Source organism: Pelodiscus sinensis, chromosome 2 (assembly GCF_049634645.1).
Source record: "Pelodiscus sinensis isolate JC-2024 chromosome 2, ASM4963464v1, whole genome shotgun sequence".
NCBI classification, from domain to species: domain Eukaryota; kingdom Metazoa; phylum Chordata; order Testudines; family Trionychidae; genus Pelodiscus; species Pelodiscus sinensis.
The window spans coordinates 103,539,034-103,559,823 of NC_134712.1; the positions used below are offsets into that span (position 1 = coordinate 103,539,034).

The following is a 20,790-nucleotide window of genomic DNA, read 5'->3' on the forward strand; positions in this document are numbered from 1 at the left end:
TCATTCACTATGTAGGGATCAATCCCAGTGATGTAAGATCCATTTAAGCAACACAGAAGGAACATTTCAGTTAACCAGAGTCTATTTCATTATTTGCAACTATACTTCTTTTAACTGTTGGCCATCCACACCCAACTGGGAAGAACTAACTGTAGGTAGTAAATGTTGCACAATATGACTGAAGTTTGGTTGTATTTTTTCCCTAAAGCTATGCTTAATATCAATAGAAAGAAGGTTTTCTGGAAGCTGCACTCCAGCAGCTACAAGCAAAACCTAGGTTGCCTGTTGGATCCTATTGATTTAGCTAATCTATTAGGAAGAGTTTTTTGCCCAGGCTGTACATGGGTAAAATGGAATCTACTTCGCTCCATGGGGCAGAAGCTAGATCATCACATATTTAGCAACTTGCATTAGCTTTTAATTTGTTTGATTTGGCTTTTGGTGCCTGCTCCTTTTAAAGCTATGGAGAAGAATGGCAAGTCTGTCATTTAGTGCACTACCATGGATTTGATAGTCTTTCCAACAACTTGTATGGTGAATGTTACCAAGGAACAATCTAGACTTCTTTCCTGCCTCAAGACCAACCTGCAATGGAACCATAACAGAAGGAGTAAGAAGAGCGTAATAGAGATTTGCAACTGGTAGTGAGCTCTCCAATATATAAAACATAAGTGTCCTTGGTCTTCAATGAAGCTATAAAGTCCATACCATATTACTCAACACATGGTGGGGAGGAAATATGAGATGCCTTTACATCTCAATTTAATTTTTTTCTACCTATAGGAAGAACAGCAAGAAAGGAAAAACTCATCGGCTATGTCTACACTGGCATGATTTTCCGGAAATGCTTTTAACGGAAAAGTTTTCCGTTAAAAGCATTTTCAGAAAAGCGCGTCTAGATTGGCAGGACGCTTTTCCGCAAAAGCACTTTTCGCGGAAAAGTGTCCATGGCCAATATAGACGCGCTTTTCCGCAAAAAAGCCCCGATCGCCATTTTTGCAATCGGGGCTTTTTTTGCGGAAAACAAATCTCTGCTGTCTACACTGGCCCTTTTGCGCAAAAGTTTTTTGGAAAAAGACTTTTGCCCGAACAGGAGCAGCATAGTATTTCCGCAAAAGCACTGACAATCTTACATGAGATCGTCAGTGCTTTTGCGGAAATTCAAGTGGCCAGTGTAGACAGCGAGTAAGTTTTTCCAGAAAAGTGGCCACTCAGTATTTGGACACCTCCTAAAGTGGAAATACCCCAGAAGAAGAAAGGAAAAATATAGGACCACTTCACTTTGCACATCTGATGTTGAAGCAGGATCTGAAATTTGTTATATGTCTTATCAAAGAGAAACCCTAATTTGTTTTTTAATCAAGTGGAAGAAAGGAAAACAGGAAAGATGGGTGAAGAGAGAAACTCTACACAGGATTTTCATCCCAGAGGTTGAATGAGACCTGGACGTAAGGCAAGATGTATCCTTGAGACATCAAATGCAGCATAATGTCCTTGAGACAGCAGATTCTTCCATTAAAAAAAATGTTTCCAGTGACCTCAGAAGTACTTGCAGCCTGAACTAAAATAAATATCTATAAGAAGTAATATGACCCCTCTTAGGTGTATGTTCACATCCAAATACAAAATCAGGGCTTCCCAACCTGGGGTACGTGTACCCCCAGGGGGTAAGAGAAGCTTGTCAAGGGGGCATGGGGAATATTTGGTAAATAACTAGATTATCCTAATTGAAATATTCTAAAAGTAGTAGTGTTAGTGAAAAAAGTTCTGGATTCTAGAGTCTAGAATTTATTTCCTTTCATAGGGTACGTCTACACTACAACGTTAATTCGAACTAAGCTAATTCGAACTAACGCGTCTAGAACTAAAAACTAGTTCGAATTAGCGTTTTGCTAATTCGAACTAGCAAGTCCACATTGAGTGGACCCTGAACAGGGCTTAAGGATGGCCGGAAGCAGTGCCGGCAGGGCATCAGAGGAGAACTTAGAGCGTGGAGATGCTGTCTCAGGCTAGCCAAGGGCTGCGCTTAAAGGGTCCCGACCCCCACCCCGGACAGACAGTTCTAAGGGGTGCCCCGCTTGCAAAGCAGTCCTGGTTTGGATTGCCCGGAGTACCCACACTGGGCACATCACACCACTCGGCCATCAGCCCGGCTGCACTTGCCGCAGGCTGCCATCTGGGGAGAGGGGGCAATCGGGGGGCTGCAGGAGAGCTTCCACCCCCAGAAGCCCGCAGAGCCAGCCCAGTCCTCCCCATCGGAGGCTCGTACCCCATTCCTCCCTCACCTCCTTCCACTTACCCTTCCCTAGCCCCAATTCTTATTGATGTACAAAATAAAGATAACGTTTCTTCCAACATTGACTCTGTCTTTATTGAACAAAACTGGGGGAGACTGGGAAAAGGAGGTGGGAGAGGGGAAGAGAAAGGCTGGGAGAGGGGAGGGCAACTAACATGATCAGGGGTTGGGAACAGGTCCCAGATGAAGAGAGGCTACAGAGACTGGGACTGTTCAGCTTAGAAAAGAGGAGACGGAGCGGGGACAGGATAGAGGTCTCTAAAAGCAGGGGTTGGGTGGAGAGGGTGCATTCAGAAAAGTTCTTCATGAGTTCCCATAAAGAAGGACTAGAGGACACCAAAGGAAAGGAATGGGTAGCAGGCTTCAAACTAGTAAGAGAAAGTTGTTCTTCCCAAAGCAAATAGTTAACCTGCGGAACTCCTTGCTGCAGGAGGCTGTGAAGGCTAGAACTAGAACAGAGTTTAAAGAGAAGTGAGATTAAGTCAGGGAGGTTGGGTCCATGGAGTGCTATTAGCCAATAGAAATGGTGTCCCTGGCCTCTGTTTGTGGAAGGCTGGAGAGGGATGGCACGAGACAAATGGCTTGGTCACTGTCTTCGGACCATCCCCTCCAGGGTCCCTAGGGTTGGCCGCTGTCGGCAGACAGGCTACTGGGCTAGATGGACCTTTGGTCTGACCCAGGACGGCCATTGTAAGCTCAGGGCTCAGGGTCGGGGGTCTCAGTGGACCCCCTTGATTTTCATGCACACCTGCTCCTGGGTGGCCAGGCTGGCAGCTCTCCTGCCCTAGACGGCCACTTTCCTGTGCCTAGTGCGGAGATCGTGGACGAGGTCCACGATGTCCGCACTAGCCCAGGAAGGTGCCCGCCTCTTGCGGTCCAGGGCAAGCTCCTGGGAGCCGCCAGCCTGGTCCCGGGAAGAGGGGGAGGGCTGGGGGACATCGGGTGGGTGGCTCTGTGCCGTGCCAGGTGCAGGGTCTGCTGGCTGGGTGCTGGCAGGCTTGCACCTAGCACGGGCACCGTAGCCAGCCTGTGCCCCTTTAAGGGGTCCGGGGCCGGGAGGGGGGCATAGAGTTTCCCTGGTGTTGGCCAGAGTGGCCACCAGGGAAAGCTGGGGAGGGCTAGCCTCCCACTAGTTCGAATTAAGGGGCTACACACCCCTTAATTCGAACTAGTAAGTTCGAACTAGGCTTAATCCTCGTAAAATGAGGTTTTCCTAGTTCGAACTAAGCGCTCCGCTAGTTCGATTCAAATTCGAACTAGCAGAGCACTAGTGTAGCGGCTATGAATGTTAGTTCGAACTAACATCCGTTAGTTCGAACTAACATTGTAGTGTAGACATACCCATAGTGTATAGGGGGTACGGGAAGGTTTACTAAAAGCCAAGGGAGTACGGGGACCAAAAAAGGTTGGGAACCCCTGACCTAAATTATCACGGAGGTGTGAATATGCCTGCTTCAATAGCAGCCATATATTTTTCCCCAAAGAAGTCACGAGTGATAAAGGAAGCTTTTGTACTGATAGGGTGGTAAACTAGTATAAGTATAAACTAATGAATTTGAAAACTCCAACAAGTTCACTTAAAATTATGCAAAGAGAGGTCTGCCAAAAATAAGTAACTCACATACTATAAATCAACTCAGGATGGCTAGTCTTCACAGCACCAAATGTCAATACTAGTCAGCCAACACAATTACATAAATTATTAATGAACTAGCTGTACTATTGAGTAGCTTCCTGTTTAGCTCTCTAATAAAGTACTCAAAGATAAAGGTGAAGAGAACCTCTTGGGTTATCTTGTCCATCCCTTTGAATCAAAGGTCAAGAAAGGCAGGTCACAAGAGACCGGATAAAACTCACAGCTTCACTTTCCCTGTGTGAGCATAGATACACTGGAGCTATTTTTCCATCCTGGGCATAACAATTAAGCTACAAGTAAAAACATTTTCCCTACAACAGGGGAATTAAGTCTCTATTGGCAAAAATTTTACCCCCAAAACACTTAAGAGCCCACATCACTTTTACAAAAGAGACTCAGGAGACTAAATAACGTGAACTGTTGTTGTAGCCCTGTCAGTCCCAGGATATTTGAGCAACAAGGAGAGTGATGCAATATATTTTATTGGACCAACTTGTATTGGTAAGAAAAATACAATCTTTTGAGCTTATGCAGAGCTTTTCTTCAGCTCTATATAAGCACAAAAGCTTCTCTCTCTCATCAACAGCAGTTGGTCCAATAAAAGATGTTAATTCACCCACTTTGTTTCTCTAAGTCACTATCACTTTTGAAAGTGTTACTCCCCCCAAAAAACTATATATTTTTATTGACATGAGGAATTCCTCAGTGATTCTTGATTTAATCCTTAAATTGCTAAAATTAAAATGAATGCTTCCTGCTTAAAAAAGAAAGATAAATCACAAGTGTGATCAGAGACAACAGTAGCCATGGAAGAGCATCAATTCTTTAAATACCCTTCTACAACTACCACTACCTATCCATGACTGCTTCAAGTGCTGTACTCATGAGGCCTATGGCAACATTTCAGAACAGAAAGAAATGAATAGTTTTTAATATTTGTCTTCATTTTTGCTTAATAGCTTGAAGTAATTTTTGCATGTTAAATATATTACCACTTTTAACAACATTTTCAATTTGGAGACATTTAACATAACTAGAATTACTCAAAAGTGTGCTTGTAGCTCAATACATATATTGCAGGGCTGTAGCACATGGCTTTGAGGCCAATACTGCATTTAGGTGTAAAGACATTCAACAAAATTCACGTCTCTTTGTCCAGTTGCTTAGGTATACTAAAGTGCTGATTTTTTCCGGATAATGAAAAATGCACTTTTATATCAAAAATAATTATGTTGCTATCATGCGACCGTTTAACACTTGCATAGTGCTTTTCATCTACCAACATCTTTACAAGCATCACATAATGTTGTAAAACAGACAATAAAATTAATATGCCATGACAACATTTTCAATAAAACACATAACGTAACTGTTTACTGTAATTATATAAAATTTCACCTATTTTGAAAATCGTCTGTGTAGCCTTCAACAGAATTATCCTGATTTAAGGCAAATGATTGAAGTGTTCTATTTCTGTAAATAGAATATTTTCCTAGCAATGTGCTCTACAATGTGTACAGTTAAGAAGATAGAATTTGCACTTGGAGCAGCATTGTAACCAAATAGGGGGAAGTTTCTTCCTCTATGGTCCTATCTGATTCTGGGTTGAAATTCATGAGGTGTGTGTAGACTACATCCCTCTTTCAATAGAGGGATGTAAATTAGACACTCCAAAATTGCAAATGAAGCCAGGATTTGAATTTCCTGCGCTTCTTTTGTATAATTGCGTCATGGTGCTTTTTCAAAAAAGCGCTATTTTGAAAGTGAAACCGCAGTCTAGACGCGGTTCTTTCAAAAACCTCAGGTTTACAGGATCTTTCAAAAAAGGCTTTATTTTCAAAAGAACTGCACCTAGACTGCAGTTTCATTTTAGAAAGAGCGCTTTTTCGAAAGAGGGCCATGATGTGATTATGTAAACGAAGCGCAAGCAATTCAAATCCCGGCTTCATTTGCAATTTTGAAGGGTCTCATTTACATCGCTCTGTCGAAAGAGGGATGTAGTCGAGACGTACTCAGGGAGTTCCCAATCCTCCATAAACATGTCTATGAATTTTAATCAACAAAAGGGAAAGATACCAAACACAATAGCACGCAGCCCAGGCTTCACAGAAGGTCTGCAGCAAATTTCAAGTTGTCTGTTTAAGTTCAAAAGAGCAGAATAGAGTCTGTAAGTGGGTTGGTTAATACCATCCAGTTATATAAAACAACAATTGAGTTAAAAAATAGAGCAAGATGAAAACTCTATTCCAATAATGATTCACCTCCATCCTGACCTATTTACTTAGCCTTTTAAAGCAAGTATCTTATATGATTGTGCCTAAGTGTTGCTTGAGCAATGGGCTGCCCTTCAATATTTCTGAGTCAGAGCTCTAATATACTGCCATTACTTTTTTTAAAATCTCAGCTATATAATTCACACACAGTAACTCTTTCTTTCTAACATTATTCCTCATTTACTGGGCCATGAACCATCCTCTTTTCATTAAGTCAACATGAACGATACCAGATCTCAATGTGAATCAGCACCAAGAAAAATAAGGGACAAAACTGATGACTGATGCCTTTACTTTAGCACCAAAGCTAAAATGTAAAATGTCTGTACATTTAGAAACAGACCAGACCACAATCAGTGCATCTACATGCAAAGAGGTTCCTCTACTCATTGTTGTCCCCAAATTCTATGGGATCAAGTTCAGAGGCATTATCTGCCCTATACACCCAGTCTCTGAGCTACTAGGCAGCCCTCCTTGAGGCCAGGAATCTCAGTCTTAAAGTTACATTATGCTACCCTACAATCACACATACAGAATGGGAAGTGACTGTCTAGGAAGGAGTATGGCAGAAAGGGATCTAGGGATTTTAATTTCTAGGGATTGTCTAGGAAGGAGTACAGCAGAAAGGGATCTGTGATGCTGTTGCAAAAAACCAAACATGATTCTAGGATGCAATAACAAGTGTGTTGTGAGCAAGACACAAAAAGTCATTCTTCTGCTCTACTCTGCGCTGATTAGGCCTCAGTTGGAGTACTGTGTCCAGTTCTGGGCACCACATTTCAAGAAAGATGTGGAGAAATTGGAGACGGTCCAGAGAAGAGCAACAAGAATGATTAAAGGTCTAGAGAACATGACCTTTGAAGGAAAACAAAGAATTGGGCTTGTTTAGTTTGGAAAAGAGAAGATTGAGAGTGGACATGATAGCAGTTTTCAGGTATCTCAAAGGGTGTCAAAAGGAGGAGGGAGAAAACTTGTTCTTCCTGGCCTCTGAGGATAGAACAAGAAGCAATGGGCTTAAACTGCAGCAAGGGAGGTTTAGGTTGGACATTAGGAAAAAGTTCCTAACTGTCAGGGTGGTTAAACACTGAAATAAATGTCTATCAAGGATGGTCTAGAGACAGTACTTGGTCCTGCCACGAGGGCAGGGGACTGAACTCGATGACCTCTTGAGGTCCCTTCCAGTCGTAGGGTACGTCTAGACTACAGGGTTTTGTCGACAGTCGACAGATACTGTCGACAAAACTTCTGTCGACAAAGAGTGTCTAGACTACATTCAGTTCTGTCGACAAAGCAAGCTGCTTTGTCGACAAAACCCTGTAGTCTAGACACAACCCTAGATGCAATAACACCTTCTGTCGACAGAACTCTGTCGACAAAAGGCGTTATGCCTCGTAAAATGAGGTTTACCAGCGTCGACAAAACTGCTGAGTTCTGTCGATGTTATGTCAACAGAACTCAGCGGTAGTGTAGACGCAGGTATAGTTTTGTCAACAAAAGTCCACTTTTGTCGACAAAACTCTGTAGTCTAGACACACCCTTAGTATTCTATGACTCTAGTCTAAACATGGAAACTTGTACTGGGCCACAAACGCCAGGCTGTGGGGCAGCTACTAGTGAAGGAATCTCAGGCAACATTGGTCCATTGGAGCTCTGCTGCTGAAAATAAAAGAGGCCCCACAGAGTTAGCACAAGGTACTAACAAATAGCCTCTGACAAATAGCAACTGAAAATGTGTGCAGATCTCAGGTTTTTTCTTCTGCAAGAATTGGAGAATTCATTCTTTGCAGGGAAAACGACTTGAGGAGGAAGTATAGTGAAGGGGAAGGAGGTGGAACCTGACTGAGTTTTTCTTTCCACAGGGCCCCAATCTGTGGGTTTTTCCTTCATGAGGGAGCAGTCTCCCCTTCCTCTACATAGCCACTATTCATAACAACATCTAAGTGCACCCCATACTGAAATATCTATAAAACAGAAGTTACAACAATCCCTGTTCACTTCTTCCTTTCTTCCCAGTGATCAAGCTCAATATTATTATTTAACCAACCATGACAGACTGAAAGCACTTTGCCATACCTTCTCTAACTTCTCTTTCTATTTGTTGCTCTGTTATTCCCATGGTCATTTTCATATCAATATGAAACAAACAAACAAAACATGGGAAAAGAGCATTTCTTATAACCAAAAATGGTGGGGTCAAAATTAAAGTTTTTCTTACAGTGTCACTGAATAATGAGAACAACAGGTTGAATAATTAGACCAAAGGTGGAGCTGAACTGAAGATGACTTTATAGCACAAGAGGGTTTGTTTTGTTTTGTTTTTAATAGCGCAGGGTTATTTTGCTTAATAGAGTAAGGCAAAAGCATTTTCTCTCTGAATCCTGCTTTTCATTTCTCCTGGAATTAGTCCAAAGTCATATGAAACATAAATTGTATTTTTTATCCTTAAATCTTATTGCAGACCCTAAGAAATTAATTATGACATGTAATGCAAATAAAAGTATGAGAAAACATACAACAAAAGAAAAACCTGTGTCCTGAAAACCATGACAGCAAAAAAAACTTAATAATACCAAAGACTCAAATAATTTAAAGCACAGTAGTCATCTCTTTGTATACATAAATTTTTTGCTCCAGAGCTATCAAATTTCAAAGTAATAGATTTCAATTAGATTTTAAAAATAAACCACATTTTATATTTATTAGAAAACTAATAAAATTAACTTTGAACAAAAGCAAAGACCTGTAGATGTGTAAGGGGAAAGCAGCCGATGAGGAAGAGATTTATGTTAATTGAAAACAAGTTTTTAATTTAAAAAAAAAAAGCCTAAATGACTAAGCTTTTGTTGTGAATTGATGCTAAATTGCATGCAGCACAGATTTTTTTTATTTTTTTCTAAACACAAACAACCCAGTATTTTCTTTTTTATAAGACTTGAAAACAAACACTTCCATACTGCCGATTTAAAGTATCCCAAGTTCCAGAAGAAATGTCCGCAGAAAACATTTAGGGGCACAAATCTTGAGCTCTATTAAAGGCATTCAATACTTTGCAAGATTATGGCCTCCGTAAGCAAGAGAAATAAAAATGGAAATCCTTATTACCCCCCCCAAAAAAATCAGGTGTAAGTAACTATACACAAAACAAGCCACAAAGGCAATCAGTTTCTCTCTACATCTGGAAAGGATAGCAAGTGATTTGGTCAGATTTTTAATTTTGCTTTAAATTAGGCCAACCAGCTCAGCACTTTTCCCAATATTATACACATCTGTCTGCACTACATCTTGTATAGAGCAGAGGAGGGAAAGTATACATCAAAGGCAACCATTTTCATATTGTCGATATTGTGTTGTAAATACATTCCATGCAAAACAGGTAAACAGATATCAAGGTTTTTTTGCATTAAAACTCATGATTCTCTTTCCAAACTTCATAATTCATTTAGAGATACACTACAGATTTCCCCACCTATGCTATTAACATCTTAGATTTATGAAATTCCATATTTAGTAGTTTTCCTTTTCTCCATAGATCATTTTTTTGCTTGTCTCTCACTTTAAAATGTGAAAAGAGTGGAGTGAGATTCAGCTGCTCACATCTCATCATTTCACAATGCTGTAAGATCAGATTTCCAAATAAATATTGTAGAACAAGAATGCTTAAATCCAAACTTAAAAAGGAACTTTTCATTTTATTTTTCTTAATGAAAATTCTGTTGATCCTATCTTCTGTAAAAATGTTTGTTTGGAGGGTGGTTTTTTTGTTTAGTCTAAAAACAGGAAACACTTATTATAAACTGAATTCAATATAGTACTGCCTTTTAGAAGAGCAATTCTGTTACATATCATGACTGTAGGCAATGTTTAAACTATTTTTAATCTTACTTTTCTTAAAAGTTAATGGCTTGTTTTTAGCTGTTCCCAGCATGTCTAGTTCCCACTGACTTCAAAGGTTTGTCAATGTTCAATACTGCTGCAAATCAGGCCACTGAGTATTCTGTCTAAAGAAATGTATGTCGAATGCAAAATAGACATTCCACTCTGCTACCAATAGCACTACATACTGTAACCTATCAAAGAAAGAACAGCTACAAATTAAGATTTCAGCAGATAGCAATATGTAAGTATTGCAATGACTAGAGAACAGACCTACCTTATTGTAATTGTAGAATATCACTGTCACAAAGCGATCTACTCCAAACTATTTTCAACAGCAACTTCCATATTTTCTGACTTCAAGAGCCACTACCACCAGTTTTATCAGTTTATTAATAGATGTATACATCCAAACGATGAAGTAGGAAGTCTTTCGTCATGAAGTGCTTGGACTATGTTAATCCACACTGAAGTATCCACCATGCTATCCCACCATTGCAAATTCAATATGGCACCCATTGCTGTAAGATGTTTTGGCTGCCATCATGCTCCTGACAAGCACTTTACCTATTCAGATAATGAATGAGTGTTAGTTCTAATGCATGACTAGTAATTCTACAGAACCATTCCTGGTTTAAGTATTGATATCAAAGTTACAATCTAGCATTTGAATAATTTCAGCTATTTTTTTTAAACTAGATGATTTCCTCATCTTCTAAATTTAGAATTTGGTGATAGCTTTTAAACATCATGATGGAGTACTAAAGAATCCAGTTGGATACTGTTAGTACTTTCAATATCCTGTGAAACAGGCATGGGTATTTCTTCATGCAATGAGTAGTTTTATGTCTTGAAACACACTGAAGCCTTAAGGGGAAAAGTGACAGAGGATCTTCAAAGGACCTCAGAAATATTTCAAAAGCCTGAAAGACATGGGAAGTAAGAAAGTATCTGGGGTGAGTGTGACAAATAAGAGAATACACATGCTCAGACACCTGCAAATCTGGAATGATGGGAGTGAAGCAAGGCAGAACCTGTAGCTTTTTCCCTGTAAATGTAGTATTTCCCAGTTTTGCATCTCCATTAGTGGAAATATTAGTGCAGACAAGATGCTGGCAGCATTTCAAAAGTTGCTGCTGAGACCTGGCCCTACACAGAACAGATGACAAAGTACAAAGTTCTGGACTTCCAACACTCCAGTGATCTGAAGAAGTGGGCTGTGCCCATGAAAGCTCATGATACCACCTACATGTTTTGTTAGTCGTTAAAATACTACCAGAATATTTGTTGTTTTTTAAGTTTTTACTTAGAAGCAGTTTGTCTACACTAGAGTTCCCACTGTTCCTGCCTCCTGTGTGGCTCTTTCAGTGATAGCTGCCATGGGAAATTGGGGGAGGAGGGTGGAATACTGGCACAAACAACAATTGTGTGAAGAGGTGAAAGTAAGTGGATGCACTGTGGCGCACAACTCTGGCAAGAACTGCCTGAAGTGCAGCAGAAGACAGCAGGGTGCTATTTAAAGAGCTGTCAGGAACCCAGGTTGCAATAGTACCTGTAAGAAATTTTAAATTACTTTCACTGCTGGTTGTATATGTGGAGGTGTGGGGGCGGAGGGTAAGGTAAGGGAGCCTGTTTTTGTGCTGCCAAGAATGGGCATGAAAGGAGAGAGAGAGAGAGGAAGGAGAACAAACTACTACTTGCCAGAGGGAGGGGGAGAAATAGAGAAAACCTTTGTGGAGATGATGGGAGGAGTCTATAGAGAGGGGGATGGGAGCATCAATGGAGTGGAGAGGAGGTTTGGTTGGGGAAACTGGCAGGGGGCAAAAGAATCTGTGTAATATAGTCCTATGCATATAGCAGGGGAGCCTACATATATGTAAGAGTAAGAGAAAAGTTATTTAGAGGGTAGGAGAGGAGTAGGGAAGAAGCATGTACCTTTGAGTAGATGTGTGCACCCCTGTGCATGGCCAGAGAGAGGAAGCAGTCCTAGCAAGTGAGAGGGATTTTTAGTGCAAGAGGTAGGCAAGTGAAAGGAGAGAGGAGAATGTGACTGTATCTCAAGACTGGGAAAGTACAGAGACACTGGCAATGGGAAATAAAAAGGGGAAGAACAGAGAGGTAGTAGGGGTGAGGGGAGAGATGCCTCAAGTAGGAAGAGAACACCACAAGGAAAAAAAGGGGAAGGTAGCAGAGTGGGATGAAGGAAGAAGAAGGAGCAGTTATTACACAATGTAAAAAAAGTGAGGGGAAATGGGAAAAAACAGAGCTAAGATATAGACAAAAAGAGGGAGAAATAAAAAGACGTTTAAAAGAGAATAAGTTTTCCAAAGTTGCAAAGTATTTAATAGAAAGCATTATGCTAACGCACTCCAATCAATACCCAGTTGAGGTTTGGCTTTCTGCTTTGATTGAAAGCCATTTGCTATATACTGTGGGGGCAAGGGAGTTTGACTTAGAACCAAGCAGGTCTGGCCGTCCTGTAGTCACCCTCATAAACTGAACAAAATCCTCCACACTAGTCTCTCAGCTCCCCAGACTATGCCCTCCCGCACACCTTACTCCACCTCTTCCCTGCCCTCCCTAAGAAGTCCCACGCCAGCAGTGCCCCAGTACCTGGCACTCCCCAGCATTTTAGCCACATTTCTACAGAAGCAAACCACCTCCGCCACCCTCACCCCTACAGATAAAATGCCCCTCGCCACCCCGCCACATTTTGCTGCCAGCATTTCTGAACATTTTTCCTTTCTGATTAGTCCCATAATCCTGAGAAGTTTGCCTGTTCCTCCTCCCCCTCCCTAGGGGGAAAAATACACCCAGACTCTTCAAGTTCTCTCTAGACCCTAATGCAAGCCTGCAGGGGGGCAGGACTGATTAGCGGCCACCCATCTATTCCACAGGAGCATGTACACAATGGGTGAGTTACTGCCCTAAAAACAATAAATACCTCCCTGCGCTGCGCAGCCTACAAAGAAAGAGAAAAGATCCCTCTTGCCTGTGGCTTCCCCATAGGGCACCCTCACTTCGCACTTTCCATTCACACCGAAGCCCGCCGCGGGACGAGGGGAGAGAAGAACAAACCAGCCATCGGACAAACTCACCTTCTGCAAGCGAAGTGGGGGGGCTTCCTCGGGAGGCCGCTTGTTTTGTCAGTAGTGAGGAGCGCGAGGAGGAAGTTGGGTAATTCTCCCTGGATAAAGTTCCCGAAGATTAGATAACCCAGAAACAGCGAGAGATGGAGAGTTCATCCGAGTTTCTCCTTTTGTTCAAGTTCCCTGAGCAGACAAAGAGCCAGCGAGCGGCAGCAGGTTCCTCTCTGCCTCCCCCCTCCTGGCCCTCCCCCAACCCAGTCCTTGCGTATCCAAAGGAGCAACCCTGCCCTTCCCCTCCTCTTCTTCCTCCACTCAATTAGCATTGCAGTTGTTAATCCTCCTCATCTCTAGCAGCCTCCAAGTCCAAACTTCCACTGAGCCTCCCAGAAAAACAATCTCAATGGGGGTTGGAGGGGGGGGGGACCATCTCTCAGGTCATTATTTCCGGTAGATGCACCTCTTTGTTTGGATTCCCTTGACAATCCCTGAGAACAATCCCCGTGGTAGCTGGTTTCGGTCGGTTTGATCTTCCAGAGACTCGGGGACAAACGTAGATTTGAGGAAAACATAAACACCAGAGAGGAAAGGGGCCCTTTACAGGCGCGCACATACACGCCCGGGTGGATCTGGCAAGACTTTGTCCTTTCACTTGTGGAGACATCCACCCTTCAGAACAAAAGCCTAATCCCGGCCACGAGACCAACAACAAAAGAGATTCCCAGTCGCTGGCATCTCTACCTGTTGCGCAAGCTACAGCGATGGGGCCAGCAGCAGCAGCAGCAGCAGCAGCAGCAGCATCCACTGGCAAAGCAAAAAAGTGCCAAAACCACTCTGGCCCTTCACCTGTCCCCCCACCTCCAGCCCAACTACCCAGCCCCTCTTCCAAACCCGAAGAGGGAAAGGTAGCAACAGACAAGAGCCCCAAATCTAAGCTGCAGCCAGAAGGACGGGGGATTTCCAGAAGCCCTGCCCGGGGCACATCCCTGTATTGTCTGCGCAAATAATCACACCGCACTCTGAACCCCTTTCACTTGCTCCTTGATGCCCAGGGAAACCAGACAGCCCCTGCCACCCCCAGGCAGCGAAAGGCCAGTTCTGGCTCCAGGACCCGCTCTCTATCATCTGCGATGGAGCCGACAGTCGCCATGGGCAGCACCGCTGTGCACTAACTTTCTGGGTAAGTTTCACTGGCTTGGCAAGGAAGCGGGGGGAGGGCAGCGGGATGGAGTTTCGCAAGCAGACAAAAGAAACGCCGAGTCAATCGCAACTCACCTTGGTGCGAGACACCTCCCGCTCGCCTCCTCCTGCGAGCGCCCGGCGGCTTGGGGGCGGAGGGAGGGGTGTGAAGGGAGAGGCTCATCGCTGGCTGGCGAGCGCTTGTGACCTGGCTGGCTCTGGCTCAGCCCCCCCCCCCCCCCCCCAGCAGAACAAAGGCGCGCCCCTCGCCTCCTCGCTTTGTGCTCAACTTTCCCCTGCCGCCCACCCCGCTTCGCAACTTTCCAGCCCAAGGCGGCCTGAGGGGGGGGGGGGGTGCGAAGCCAAATCCGCCCAGAGCTGCAACCACTGCACCGCTCTCCCCCCGACAGGGAGCCTCGCTCGGGACTGGGACCGGGACTGGCGGGAGGGGGGTGGGAGGGGGGAGGCGCCCCGGCGAGGTGCAGCTGAGTGAGTAGGAGGGGGCGGGGGGGGCGTGTGCGCGCGGTCTGGTTTGGGAGGAGGAGGGGGACGGGGGGAGGGGGAGAGGAGTTATTAGTCCGATGGGAAGAGGCGGCGGCGGGTCCCTTTGTGTGCACGTGGGAGCGAGGAGAGGCGCTGGCCGCGCCTTGTTGCTGAGCTCCGGGATCCCGCCCTCGCGCCCCTGCCTGGCTCGCCTCCGCCCGCTTCTTCAGCCCCCCGCGGGGCTCCTCTTGGACCTCCCCCACCCACCCTCCAACAGACCTCGCCGCTGATGGTTAATGACAGTGCCGGGGTCCAAAGTCACTGATGGGGCTGCAGGTAGGAGGCTTCCCCCTGCTGCCTCCGACCCTGCCCCAAGACCCGCTTTGAAAGTTAATTGAAACTGAGAGGGGGGAGTCTAGGGGAGCGATGTGGGTGGACCGTGAAAATAGTATTTATCCCTAGGCAAACCTTGAGGGGCTACTATTTATTTCCAACACGCCGTGGAGTCTCATTGTCCTGACCACCAATTTACCCCTGGGCTGTCTGTCCCACCCAGCAATTCGCACCCACCGCACTCTGCCAGCCCAACCCATCCTAGCTGAGAACAAAGTTCCTTTGGCTCCTACGGTCCTCCTCTCCTCTTTCCATCTGAGCTGGACATTCCAGGCTCATACCTACCAACTCCTACCTAAGCCAACCAGGTTCAGAATTCCTTCCCCTCTATCAGCTCAAACACATTCCCCTTCTTCTAGGATCCATTTTTCTCCGCACCCAGAAAAAAAATCCTTCCTAACCAGACCCCCATAGCTCTGAACCCTTCTCTTCCCAAATGCTCCTTCACCCCAGCTCAGACCTCCTCTTGTTTCAACTTGATCCTGCTCACACCACCCCTGCCCTCAAATTTTTGCTGCCCTAGATAAACTAAGCTAACTGTGTGGCTCCACACAGTCTGTTTTATCCCATATTTTACTTTTTATTGCTATTCAGTCTAACATTCAGGTACTAAAGCAGTTTTATATTAAGTATCCACTATGTCTGTGGTGTGTTAATTCTGCTCTTTCTTTCCTTTCCATCTTTCCTTCCCCTGCCACATACATCATTTTTGGTTTCCCTTTTTCCTCCCTTTTTTATGCCACCTTTTCTAATTCCGTCCTTCTTATTTATTTTCTTCTCTTCCATACTTTTCATTTTTAGCTTATTCTTGTCTAATTTGTGCTCTCGCTACCTACCAACTTTCTCCCGACCTGTCACATATACACTTCAGGTGCGTCTAGGCTGGCCGCGAGTATTTGCACAAGAACACTGACTTTGTACTGTACAAAATCAGTGGTTCTTGGGCAAATACTCGGACACTCCTGCTCAGGGATAAGCCCTCTTGCGCAAATATTCTTGCACAAGAGGGCCAGTGTAGACAGCCAAGTTAATTTTTTGCCCAAGAAAGCCTGATGGCTAAAATGGCCATCGGAGCTTTCTTACACAAGAGAGCGTCTACACTGGCACTGATGCTTTTGCGCAAAAGCAAATCTTTTGCACAAAGGCACATGCCAGTATAGATGCTCTCTTGCAGAAATACTTGTAACGGAAAAACTTTTCCGTTAAAAGTATTTGCGCAAAACCATGCCAGTCTAGACGCAGTCTTCTCCTTATGTACACTGTTGCCTTGAGCACCCTCATTAAGTTCTCTCTCATGCCTGTTCCCTAATCCAGTAGAATACATTGTCTATAATTATGTGGTGAGGATAAGCAGAAATAATAGACCTATTTTAAGGTCTTTATCCTGCCAGCATATATTTCATATCATTCTGTTCTGGGAAAAGGCCAACAGCCACACTTTCAAAAATAAGTACTGATTTCAAATTTTTTAGTTGTGGGTAACTGGTCCAAAACCCTTTGAGGATGATTTTTAGAAGTGCAGAACACCTGCAGCCCCAGTTATTTTCAGTGTATGCCCAAAGAGGCACTCACCTTGACTTGCTCCCATTACCTGGGCTCTGAATTAGCAGTATCACATGTGCCTCTCCTCCCTTCCACTACAGATGTGGGAGTAATACTGCTAAATATCATAGGAAGGCAAAGGAAGAAATGTGTTTTTAAGAGACATGGAGTCAAAAGAGGTTATTTAAATTTATTTGTTCATATTTTTGCCACATTAGGCAACCACTCTATGTGACACTATAAGATCCAGAAACTTTGCCTTGCTTCCACTTTACTTTCTACTTAAACACCTTCCCAACTCAGAAACTCCTCTTTCTGCTGGTGTTGGAAAAGCAGAGGCAGTAGAAAGAAATTCTGACTGCAGAAAACATGTGCAGTGGGACCTATACTCTATCTACATGATATAATCAGAATTAGCAGCTACAGATGCTGGAATCCCAGCTCCACACCTGGTCCCTATGCTGACTGCAACTTAAATTAAAGTAGCAACAAGCCCACCAACTGTTCCCTACCTGTAGCCAGATATATTGTGGCCCCAAAGAATCTTGCAGTGTCCATAAATGGTACAGTAGCCACGCTGTAGATAATTTCCATATCCTACAAATCCCTAACAAAACAACTCCTGTCATGGGTGGACTACAATTTTAAAAACATATGCTGCCTGTCTCATTCAGACAGTGGTTAGTCAGAATTTCTAAAAATGACAGATAATTTTCTAACACAAAAATATTGAACTTAACACAGAGTAACTATTTTGGATATCATCATGATGGATAAAGATGAATTAATCATTGGATTGGAAGTTGGTGGTTGCCATTGGATATACACATATGAACCCACTTCATGGGCACAACCCTTAGGCTAAAAATCAGGCAACATAAACACTGTGGGTATATCTACATTACAGAGAAGATTGAAACTTCCACTGTCAATCTTCCAGGGTTTGAATTAGCTGGTCTAGTGAAGACACGATAATTCAAACTCAGAGGAGCACTCCCGTCAATGCCAGTAGCACCACTTCCAGGAGGACTTCCTGCAGTGTGGACAGCCCCAAAAGTCAAGTTAAGGTACTTCAACTTCAGCTATGCAATTAACATAGCTGAAGTTGCGTATCTTAATTTGACCTTATCCCTGAATGTAGACATATCCTGTTTGCCACACTTTTGTGTACAAAAATCTTCCGCCCCCTAGGAGTGGCATTTGCTTTGTCTGCAGACAAAGCACTGTTTACTCTAGTAATTGTCCTGGTAAAGCTTTTGTCATGGGGGAGAGGGGTTGTTAAGTACCTGTGAACAACAAAACTTTCAGAGGGGCAGCCGAGTTATTCTGTAACAGGAAAAACTTAAAAAACAACAAATAGTCTAGTAGCATCTTAAAGACTAACAAAACATGTATATAGTATCATGAGCTTTTGTGGGCAAAACCCACTTCTTCAGATGACTGCAGTATTAGAAGTCCAAATCCAAGAATAAATTAGGGAAGGCGGGGGATGGAAAAAAAGAGAGAAAAGGGGCGGGGGAGGTGGGAGAGAGACAGTGAGTAGATGGTTCAAGTACTTACAAGAGGCTGATAAGGACAATTAGCACCTCCAGGGTTTAGTTGGTTGGTTAAATCCTTAGGATGTGGAAGATAGCCTGTGAGCTAGTCAATTGCCCTATTCATTCCATTTGCATAAGAATTAAACTTGTAAATGAAGTTAAGTTCCAATCCTTACATGTGTATTTGACTTGTGGAATTGGCCTGAAACAACAGGGTGACTTGGAGTTCCATTAATGAGTGTTCAGGCACATTACTGTGTTCTCCAACAGGTTTCTGTGTATTGCCTTTTCGGATATCTGATTTGTGTCCATTAATTCTTTCCTATAGAGACTATCCAGTTTGGCCAATATACATGGCAGTGGGGCATTGCTGGCATTTGATGGCCTAGATCACAGTAGTGGATGTGTAGTTAAATGAGCCTCTGATTTGGTGGCTGATGTGGTTGGGTCCAGTTATGAAATCGCTAGTGTAGATGTGTGGGTAGAGTTGGCACCAGGACTGATTGTAGGGGTGGGTTCTGGGGTGATAATGATGGAGGTGTGTTGCATGGTTACAGGAAAGAATTTGTTTGGATTAGGGGGTTGTCTGTAGGTGAGGATTGGCCTTTCACCCAAGGCCTCTGAGAGTAAGGGGTCATTTTCCAGAATAGATTGTAGATTGTTGATAATGCATTGGAGGGGGTTAAATTGTGGGCTGTAGGTGATGACAAGTGGGATTCTGTTGTTTTCTCTTTTAGGCCTGTCTTGAAGTGGTTCATGTCTTGGTACTCTTCTGGCTCTGTCGATCTGTTTTTTCACTTCTCCGAGTGCCAATGAAATTCTAGAAGACTAGACTAGATGTGATGGTGTGCCAATATTCAAAAAGGGAAAGTAGGATAATCCAGGTAATAATAGGCCAGTTTTACTAACACCTTAGATGAAATAATGAAAAACACTAGATGGGATTCAATTAATAAAGAAAGGGACAGGAATATAATCAATTGGAAACCGTTGTTACCAAGAAATGCTACTATATAATCAGTGATAACATGGTTGTCAAGGTTTACTGGCACAGTAAATTCACCAATTTTAGACACAGATTGAACAGGCAGCCAGTCTGTATTAATGACAAAACTAGAAATTAGTCTGATTGATATTTGATCTGCCAGGAATCTGTCCCTCTGGCATATGCCTTGATGATTACAATAATGCTGAATATAATCAACACCAGTCAACATGGTTTATAGAGGTAATAGGTATTGTCTAACAAACATAGTTTTGTTCTTTGCTGAGATTATATGTTGCTAAAGATATCATAATAGATGTAATGTACTTAGATTGTTTTAAAGCATTTGACTTAGAAGCACTAAACATTCTATTTTTTAAAAAAATAAGCACTGTGCATTCTCAATGGAATACGTGTTACATGGATTAAGAACTAGCTAACTGACAGATGTCAAATAGTAATTGTCAATGGGGACATATTGAATGGGAGGTTTCTGATGGACTTCCACAGAGATTGATACCAGATCTGACATTATGCAACATTTTTAGCAGTGATCTGATTGTAAATATAAAATCACAGCTAATAAAATTTACACAAATGACAGAAAGACTGGTTGAGTGGTAAATATTTATGTGAACATGGTAGTCACATAGAATGATCAAGGTTAGTTGGTACCCACGGCCCATTATAATATGTTTTACTACAGAAATGCAAAGTTACACATCTAGGACAGGGCTGGGCAAAATCTTGCCCACCAAACTGTTGCATCCAGCCCGTGGACGCAGCAGGGAGACTCAAACAGGCTCCCTGTCTGCCCCGCCCCCTGCACACCACACAGAACAGCTGCAAGCTTGGGAGGTGGGGAAAGGCTTCATATGCTGCCTGCACCCTCTGCACAGTCCCATTGGCCTGTTTTTGGCCAATGGGAGTTGCCTGTTTGAAGCACCCTCTGCTCCTCCCCTCAGTCTACTAGTTATACACAGAGACACATAGCTGGTGGGGCAGGGCAGGGCATCTGCCTGAGAAATTTGCTAGACTGCTGGCCAAGAGTCACCCAGGTAAGTGTCCTGGCCAGAGCCTGCTGCTGGCACCCCGACCCTACCTCCCCCCGCACACTCTTCCCCCCATTCTTGCTTCCTTACCCCACTTAACCCTAACCCTTTGCCCTCCCCCCGCACCCATACCCCATATAATTCAAATCCTCTATCCCTCCTCCTCCACCCATAGCCCCTCTCAGACCCTGCACCCCAATACCCTGCCCAAGTCACAACCCCTTCCTCCACTACGTCACAACCCAAACCCTTGAATGCCCTCCTGTTCCCCAGTTCCCTACCCCAGATCCAGAACTGGCCCAAGCTACAGGCTGACCGGGCTACCGCCCGGGGTGCCTCTTTCTAGGGGGTACCGTGTGGGGCTGCCGGACCTGGCAGGGGCAGGGCCACGCATGCGCCACACTCCTGGGGGTGGCACTGTGCTCCCGGAGTCTGGGGCGCACGAATGGCTCGG

The 20,790-nt window shown here is 43.9% G+C and overlaps 1 long non-coding RNA gene across 1 annotated transcript in view; it reads left to right on the forward strand.

The window, feature by feature from the left end:
• The first annotated feature begins 14,214 nt into the window (after nucleotides 1-14,214).
• LOC142827155 (uncharacterized) overlaps nucleotides 14,215-20,790 on the forward strand; it is a 78,495-nt gene continuing 71,919 nt past the window's right edge. Inside the window, exon 1 of the long non-coding RNA XR_012901614.1 lies at nucleotides 14,215-14,344. This is a non-coding gene — a long non-coding RNA (uncharacterized LOC142827155). The remainder of the gene's footprint in view (nucleotides 14,345-20,790) is intronic.